The sequence below is a fragment of the Callospermophilus lateralis genome, chromosome 16 (assembly GCF_048772815.1).
Source record: "Callospermophilus lateralis isolate mCalLat2 chromosome 16, mCalLat2.hap1, whole genome shotgun sequence".
NCBI lineage: Eukaryota > Metazoa > Chordata > Mammalia > Rodentia > Sciuridae > Callospermophilus > Callospermophilus lateralis.
In genome coordinates this window covers 34,792,626-34,802,634 of record NC_135320.1, presented here as the reverse complement: position 1 = coordinate 34,802,634, position 10,009 = coordinate 34,792,626, and positions in this window count along the sequence as shown.

The following is a 10,009-nucleotide window of genomic DNA, read 5'->3' as shown; positions in this document are numbered from 1 at the left end:
AATAAATATTAAAATTCTCTCTCTCTCTCTCTCTCTCTCTCTCTCTCTCTCTCTCTCTCTCCCCTCTCTCTCTCACTCTCTCTTTAAAAAAAAAAAAAAAATCCATCTTCTTGCAGGTCCCAACATGGCCACAGATCCCATTCATTAGAGCCTCACCATCACAGGGAATTCAGAGTTAAAAATTTTGAGAGGACACAAACAGTTAATTGTACCTGTTATGTGTTTTAGTTATATGAAAGAGGAGTTTGCCAAACTAGATGATTAATACCAAGTCTAGTGCAGTGGGAGACATACAGTAAAACACATTTCAGAAGAGCCTCTGCACAATTGATCAAGAAGCCTCTCTCAGTCTATCTAATCTCAAGCCCAAATTATCCCAAGAGCAAAACCGTTGAGTCTCTGATTGCAGATCCTTGTTTCTCTATACTTCTATATTTCTTGTCCGAAAGCTTGCTGTTCTCACTACATACAGCCTGTTCACATCAGGCTCATGAACACGGAGGAAACAGCAGCTCTTCACTTCCTTTGCCTTGAATTATTGCTTCCTCTCTTAGCTTTCAGAATTATAATTGAATCTTATACAGGAAAATGTGTCTTCCGCACATTAGCCACATTCTACATGCCTATATTTAGAACATCCCCCTCTTCTCTATTACCAATAATGTCTATGGTTCCTAGGTTTTGAAAAAAAGAGACATGCTAAAAGAATTGGCAGTGGTGCTTCTGTTTTAGTAATGGTAAGGGTGCTGGGATTTAGCTTAATTAGCAACAACACAGCAACATTAAAGAAAAATGTTAAAATAATAGCAATAAAATCAAAATCATCCCATCCTCCCATACTATTTCCGATTTTTTCATTTAGCTTCATTGAGTGTCTATATTACATATATTATTATATACTCTTATGATCTTATTATTGTAGTATGATGGGACAATCAAAACATCAGTACCTAGTTGTGGGTGCATAATTCTTGGTAAGGTTGCCATCATTCACATCTAGTTTGTCTTTTGTAGCTCTGGTGATTGGGCCCAGGGTCTCATGCATGGTAGGCAAGCACTCGACCACTGAGCCATATTCCAAAGTCTAATTAAAACTTTCACATCAAGTCTTAATTAGATTTATTCATTTATCAATGCAATGTTAATGTCTGTGTTGACTGATAAAATGCATGGATTAGAATCTTAAAATACCATTCCTCAAGATTCTAAACATAGAATATAACCTTTAGCAAAATGCATGAATTTAAAGCTTAAAATACTGTTCCTCTAGATTCTAAACAAAGAATATAACCTTTAACTCTTTGCTTCCAAACTCCTATAGAAAGCTCAGCCTTGAAGAATTGCAAATATTACTTCATATTTTACTTCTTATCAAACAAGTGCCAGAGTATTGATCCTTTTTTTATTTTTACTTTTATTTTTGTAGTACTGGTGATTGAACCCAGAGCCTCCCACATGTTAGACAAGCACTCAACCACTGAGCTACATCCCCAGCCCTTTTTATTTTGAGACAGGGTCTTGCTAAGTTGCTGAGGTTGGCCTCAGACTTGTAATCCTCCTGCCTCAGCCTTCTGAATCACTGGGATTAGAGGCATGCACCACTCCCAGCTTGGTCCTTATTTTTGGACTGAAATCCACTGAGTTAAGCTCTTCATGTACCTCAAGGGATGCTGTTAGAATTGGTCATATCAAATCTCAAAACAAGAAATATAAATGCAGATATATATGATAACACATACAACTTGAAAAGGTCACCAAAGAAATCTAAGCAACAGCAAGATGACTGACTGGCTTTCTTTCTTTCTTTCTTCTTTTCTTCCCTCAACCCCCACCATTGTGCCAGCACACAAAGCTTGTACTCTACTACTGAGCTACACTCCAGCCCTAACTGACTATTTTTGCCTTCAGATTAGCAAAGTGTGTTCTCATCATTGATCATGAATGCATTACTAGGCAGTCACAGAATGGTTTAGTCAAGCCTAAAACAGGGAGGGAATCGCAAGAGGTATTCAGAAATCAGATCCACTCATTCTTGTGTTCAGCAATTACTGATGAAGGTCCTGTTATGTAGCAGGCACTGAGATAGATGATATAGATACAATGGTGAGCAAAATCAGACATTATCCCTGCTCTTGTGGAGATTGCAGTCTAGTGGAGCAGACAGATAATAATCAGATTAATCGGAGTTGGGTGTTCTGCCATGGAGACCACTAGGGGTCACCATATCCACTTGATCCATCTACAATAACAGACCTCCAAATTCATAGCTGGACATAGGACAGCCAAAATAAAGGCTCCTTTTCCCAGCCTCCCTTACAGCTGAGTATAGCCATGTGACTAGGGTCTGATCAGTTAGAGAACGAGTAAAAGTATGAGTAATAGTAATAAGTGCAGTCCCTGTCGTGCTCTTAGAAGGAATAGGTGTGTCCTACATTTCCTCTCCCGCCTCTCCCCACTGGCTGACATGTGGATGTGACAGTAGTCTTCCCAGAGCATGCTGGTGATGCAACAACCCAGGGACATTGGCACAACATGGCAGAAGGATCCTGGCTTCCCAAGGTAGAGCCCTCAGACAAGTCCTGGGCTGCTTAGGCCAACCTTATACTGTGAACATAAAATCAACTTCTATCTTATTATAGTCACTACCGGTTTCTGTTTCAGCTGCAGATCTATGTCCTAAATAATACATGTCCTAAAAACAAGAGAGCTCTATGAGAAGGCACAGTACGGGGCCATGGCCTATACTGGGAAGGGGTGGGGTGGTTTTCTTGAAGAATTGGGTAGATAGACATTGGTCTTGGCTGGAAGTTGGAATGAGTAAGAGCAGCCTGAGGGACCCTTGTATGAAAACTGAAGGTGACAGGGAACAAGAGCACAGGACAAGAATGCATAAGAATAATGGTGGACCGGAAGCAGAAGTGCACACCTGTAATCCCAAAAGCTCAGGAGGCTGAGGCAGGAGAATCATAAGTTCAAGACCAGCCTCAGCAGCTTAGTGAGAGCTTCAGGGCTGGGAATGTGACTCAATGATTAAGCACTTCTGGGTTCAATCCCTAGTACCAAAAAATAAATACAAAAATAATGGTGGGCACTCAAATTAGGTTTCAAGGGCTTGAAAGTCATAGCAGAGAAATGAGTCTTTCTTCTAAGACCAATGGGAAACCTTTTATTTTATTTTATTTTATTTATTTTTATTAATTTATTTTATTTTATTTTTGGTACCAGGGATTGAACCCAGGGGCACTTAACCACTGAGCCAAATCCCCAGCCCTTTTTATATTTTATTTTGAGAAAGGGTCTTATTTAGTTGCATAGGGCCTCACTAAATTGCTGAGGTTGGCTTTGAACTTGTGATCCTTCTGCCTCAGCCTCCCAACCCATGCCATTTAAATATTTTAAACAGGGTAATGAGAAGATCAGGTCTGTGTTTCGTATAAATTGCTCTAGTTGGGAGAGAGGGTTACGTTGGATCACACTGCAGAAGTCTAGAGAGAAATGACAATGCCTTGGTCTAGTGCTGCTGTCCTTGTGAGCACCAAGTCCCATACACAGGCTGTTGACCACAGACAGCATTGTGTGTGGTGGACAACATGAACTTGAACAAGCCACAACTGCACAGAGCAACAAAGTGGGTGAGTCCCATAAACACTGTGTTGGCCAAAAAGAAAGTGAAAGAACACATAAGGTATAACTCTCTTCCTGTGGTTCAAAGACAAGCAAACCCAGACGATGTCAAATCAAAAGTGCCATTAATTGTAAAATACACCGTTATTTTATGTTCTCCTAAAAAAGAAAAAAAAAATGCCACCAATTAAACCATGACAAGTTTTCAATCACAAGCACAATCCAACTTCAAATATGCTGCAGTACAGAGGCTGAGTGGGTGGCTCAGTAGTAGAGTACTTGCCTTGCATGTGCCAGGTCCTGGGTTCCATCCCCAATATTGGAGGCAGGGGAGGCTAAAATATAGAAAAGATAACTTCTTGGGTTTGATTAAAAGAAAAAAGAGGCATATCGCCCAAGATTAATACATTAGATGTTACCACTAAATATAGGAAAAGCAAAAACATCAAGAAGGACACAACAGAGCCAGGAGAGGTGGTGATCACCTGTAGTTCCAGCTACTCAGAAGGCTGAGGAAGATCACAAATTCAAGGCCAGCCTCAGCAATTTAGCAAGATCCTGTCTCAAACTTTAAAAAAGTTTTTTTCCTTTTAAAAAAAAAAAAGGACTAGGGATGTTACTCCATGGTAGAGCACTTGCCTAGCATGCCCCATACCCGGGGTTCAACCCTCCACTGTGGATAAAAGGGGATCCCATAGGAAGGGGAAGTGATTAGAGAGCAGCAGTATTAGATTGCTTAATCTAAGGAGTAGTTTGTTGTCTCGAGCTGTCCATGGGCTATGGGTGTGGACCACTGCACCCCAGACACACACATCCACCTTGTTTACTGTCCTGCTCCTTTTCTTATGTTTACTCAGGCAATTGGTCTTTGTTTTAAATATTAGAACCGTAAAGCTTTAGTTTTTAATTTCATATGCCTAAATATCCTCCTCGAATTAGAAATTAAACCATTTCTATTATTGCACCTAGTAGCCAAATGAGGGGCTAGGCCTGGCTCTGTGAACTCCCTGCCAGGGATGGATCACATGATGCAGGTGGGTCTCCCCGTCTAGCTCTGCCTCAGATCCCACATAGCACCTGAGATGGGTGTGACTCGCCAAGATGTCAATCTATCTGCTGACCACAAGACATGAGGAAGTAAGACTCCACCGTTGAAACCTTATTGCTCTCTGATGTCCCCGCTATAAAATAAAGGAAAGACAGGCTCACGCTCTCTTTCCAGCAAGGAAGCTGACCCGTAAGGTCGCAGGGCCATCCTGCCCTTGGTTTAAAAAAATAATCTCTGTGTTGTGTGATTTTTCACCACTTTCTTAGCTTGATCTTTTAAACCCAGTACCCCTCATCTGCACGGGTCGAGGGCAAGAGTTTATGATTATTCCTTAAACTGTGTGCATATGTTTTCTAGGCTGTTCTGGGTCCTCTTATGAAGGAGTTTGCCAAACATTGGCTGGAAATGTGTTGCTGATGTCTTTATGAACATTGACTCGGGTGCTTGACCACTTGGTATTCTGGAATCTTCTGTTCACCTCTCTATACCTGCTCTCCACCCTTCTCCACACCTCTCGGTGCTCCGGGAGGTTGGCCTGTGTGAATTAAGTCAGCCGGTTCCTCATCTTCCAGGTCCATGGGTACTACCGATTGAATGGGTTCCCTAAAGCTCGTGAGTTGGAAGCATTGTCCCCAGTACAACAGCACAGGTTCCCTCAAGACAACTGAACTCGGCCAGTGGAGAGTCCAGGGGGACATCTGGGGGAGAAAGCACTCTCCCTGAGGGTCACCTCCAGGTGCTCTAGTTTCAAAAGGAGGTAGAGGGTCTCTGCTTCTGCAACACAGTTCCTCTCTGTCTCCTGGTCCCTTGCAGACGGTTCCTCACCCTTGACCTTCAGGCCTGGAGCCATATGGAGCCCTCCTGCTACTTCCCCTGGGATCAGCACTACTCTGCATGGTTTCCCTACACCTGGGCCACACCTCTGTCAACATTCTCTTTATTAAAATCTCCTCAAATTATTATCATTTCAATATGTCACCTGTTTTCTATTGAGACCCCAACCCACCCAGTAACAATATATCAGGAACTACAGACGTGGACCCCACGCCTGGCTTGGCATGGGCCTTTACGGTAGCCTTTCATCTGTTCCCTGCATGTTTTTTTCTTTTTTTAAATATTTATTTTTTAGTTGTGGTTGGACACAATACCTTTATTTTATTTAATTATTTTTATGTGGTGCTGAGGATCGAACCCAGGGCCTCGCACTTGCTAGGTAAGCGCTCTACCACTGAGCCACAACCCCAGCCCCTTCCCTGCATGTTTTTATATTTGCGTGATGGTAATGGCAGCAACTCCTCTTTGCTGTCTCATCATTGCTTGGTTCACTTTGCCTCTCTTCTAAGTTCTGGACTCACAGGCTTGTGAGCGCCCCTGAAGACAAGGCCCGAGTGTTTTTCTGTTTGTGTCCTCTGCATCCAGCACAGCACTAGGCACAGAATAGAACGTTTTGAGTGAATGGAGAATGATGTCTACCATGGATTCCAGTTTTCAAGGAACAAAGATCATCACACAATGCTCTACCAACCTGGGCACTGCCCCTTCACATGGAAACCCCAGCAAAAAAGCTGTCTAAAACAAGCATCTCACATCAATCAGGCTGTATAACGTGAATCAAAAATTAGAAATGAACCCAAGACCTCACTTTCCATTTCGAAGTAAATTTCTGTTCATAAAGAATAGTGGATTAGTAGGAAGAGAGAAGGAATCTGTCAGCTTGACAGGCCACTGACAACTCAGCTGAAACATATGAGACAGAAACTATTTTTCTTCTGTGCATTAAAAGTAAGTTAATGTGGTTAATTCATTAATGTTTAAGTGGGATCATTTGCCCAGAGAAAAAAAATTGCTCATTTTTGAATTTTTGAAGGAGAGAATTATAAGACATCGTACATCTGTGAGCTACCCAGCTCTTCATTGCCCTTAGCCGAGGTCTGTTTGCTCTGCTACATCCCCAGACACACACCTTGTTTACTGTCCTGCTCCTTATGTTTACTCAGGCAATTGGTCTTTGTTTTAAGCATTAGAATGGTAAAGCTTTTGTTTTTAATTTCATATGCCTAAATATCTTCCTCAAATTAGAAATTAAACCATTTCTAATATCTCTATTACATCTTATTAAAGACAGTTTAGAACATGCATTGTGTCAACCAGCTGTGAGGAAACTGGAGCATTAATGCATTACAGGAAACAGTGTGAATTCATCCATCTTGTCTTTCCATGACTGACTTATTTCATGTAGCAAATGTCCTCAAGTTTCATCCACATTGTAGCATATGGTGTCTTTCCTTTATAGGGCTGAATAATACTCCATTGCATTAGCTTGGGGATGCGACTCAGTGGTAGAGTGCTTGAATATGTAAGGCCCTGGATTTAATTCCCAGCACCACAAAAAAAAAAGAAGAAAGGAGAAAGAGGGGGAAAAGGAGGAAGAGGAGGAAAAAGAAGGACAAGGGACAGGGGAAGAGAAAGGAGGAGGAGGAGGAGGAAGAAGAAGAACAGGAGGAGAAGAAAAAACATAATATTCATGTTATGGTTTAGATATTAAGTGTCTCTCTAAAGTTCATGTGCAAGAGAATGCAAGAAAGCTTAGAGGTGAAATGATTGAGTTATGAGAGCCTTAACCTAAATCCCCTGCTAGGGATTAACTGGATGGTAACTGTAGGCAGGTAAGATGTGGCTGGAGGAGGCGGGTCACTGGGGACATGGCTTTGAAGTATATATTTTGTCCATGAGGGAATCTCTCTCTCTCTCTCTCTCTCTCTCTCCTTCCCGGTGTGCCATGTGCCAATGTCCCAGCATCTGCCACACATTTCTGCCATGATGTTCTGCCTCACCTCAAGCCCCAAGGAATATAATCAGCCATCTATGGACTGCGACCTCTAAATCCGTGAGCCCCAAATAAAATTTTCCTTCTTTAAAATTGTTCTCATCAAGTCTCTTCATCACAGTGGCAAAAAAGTTGACGAAAACAGTGTATATGACACATTTTGTTTATCCACTCATCCATTAATGGACATTTTCTTCCTCCTCTTGGCTATTGTGAAAAGTGCTTCTATGAACATGGGTATGCAAATGTTTCTTTGAGGTGCTCATTTAATATTTTTAATATGTACACAAACATGGGATTGATGGGTTTTATAATAATTATTTTTATTTATTTATTTTAGTTTTCTTTTTGTGTTGCAGAAGATTGAACCCAGGGCACCACACATGCCAGGCAAGTATTTCTCCACTGAGCTATTCCCCAGCCCTTTAAGGCCAAGTTCATTGTCATGAAAATTTTTGAGGAAACCTCGTATTATTTTCCAAAGTTGTGTTACCATTTTACAATCCTCCTAACAGTGCACACAAAAAAATCTAATTTCTCTACATAATTGTCAACACCTGTTATTTCCTAGGTTTTATACTAATCCTAATGGGTGTGCAATACTATCTCTTGTGGTTTTGATTCACGTTTCTCTGATTACTGGTGATGTTAAGCATCTTTTCTTATGCTTCTGGCTACTTGTATACCACCTTTATAGAAATGTCTATTCAAACCTTTTGTCCATTTTTTAACCTTGTTATTTGGTCATTTTTGGCTCAACTATAGGTATTCTATGTGTACTCTGAATATTAACTCCTTATCAGATAAATAATTTGCAAGTATTTTCTCTTATTCCACAGGTTGCCTTTGCACTCTGCTTATAATTTCTGGTGCACAGAAATGCTTAACTTGGATGTCATCCCATTCGTATGGTTGTATACAAAGTATACATGAATTTATCCAAAGAGCAATTATGCTGTAAAACCTAACACTGAAAGAAAACATACAAAGCTAATATCTAAGTAATATTTTTTTTATTTTTGTATTAATTTTTTTATTTATATATGACAGCAGAATGCATTATAATTCTTATTACACATAAGCACAATTTTTCATATCTCTGATTGTATACAAAGTATATTCACACCAGTTTGTATCTTTATACACGTACTTTGTCTTTATACAATGTACTTTATACATTATTGGATAATAATGTCCTAAGTAATATTTTTTATAAGTCCTTAATTTCATATAAACAATAAAAGACCATAAATTAAAAAAAACATACAACAATGATGTCTGGTTATTTTATAAATATCTTTGGAGTGGTGTTACTAATGAAAAGATGATATCTGAGTCAGACATTCAATGATCCATTTTGGATCATTCAGAACAGGGCCAGAGAGAAAGGGCCTGTATTCTTAAAGTTCCACATTGGTCCTAGATGAGAAAAATAAACTTCTATCTGATCAAAGGGTTTCTTGTATGGGGCCTTATAACACTGGTCAAGGATGGACTCTTTGATGAAGTTATATCTGAGCACAAAATCAAATGAAAGAAAAGAATATATTGCACAGATATCTGGGGAGGGGGCAGTATATTCCATGATTAGGGAAAGATGATTGAAAAGGCCTGAACATATTAGAGCTAAACATATTAGAGAAGAGGGTAAAAGATTGTATAGCTAGAACCAAATGAAAGATGCTGAGAGAAATAGGTCATGAAGTTATAAAGGTAAACTTTTGTGAGTAGATGATGTCCAGTTTTGTGGGCCAGATTGAGAGATTTAATTCTAAGGGTGCTGGGATACACCATTGGAAGGTTTGGGAAATGACAGGCAAGGGTAAAAAAGATGTCAACAAAGTGGTGTTGTGGTTTGGATCTAGAATGTCCTCCAAAAAGCTCACCTTAAAGCAATGCAGCAATGTTCTAAGGTCAAATGATTAGATATCGAGGGCTCTAACCTCATCAACGGATTACTCTATTTGATGGATTAATAATTTGAATGGATTAATGGAATAGTGGGAACAGTAGGCAGGTGGGATGTGACTGTAGGAAATAGCACAACCGAAGTTTTGAGGTGCAACTCAATTCTCCATTTCTACCAGTAGGTGAGATGGGAGTTTCTCCACTTCTGCTGGCCAGTTGGGTCTGCATTAGGTTGCAGGGCTCTGCAGCCAGAAATGTTGCAGCTCATAATGGCAAGTCATGCCCCCCAGTGTTACAGCAGACCCAGCAGCTCACCATAAATTTCTTCTTCTTTCTGTGTTCTTGTCTCCTGCATTTGGAGAATGAAACCCACCAACCAGGTGAGTGAGTGTCAAAGTAGAATTTATTGGGGAATGGAAACAGGGGAAAGACTTCTGGCAGTGCAAGAGGGGACCCAATAGCAGGTTTTCGCCCACCAAATGGGCTACTCTAGGGGTTCACATAGCACTTGGGTTACTGCTATTGATCCAAACTTATGCTAATTAGGGTTTGGAAAAGTAATAACACTATTGGTTAGCCCTGAATCCCATTCAGTTTTGCCT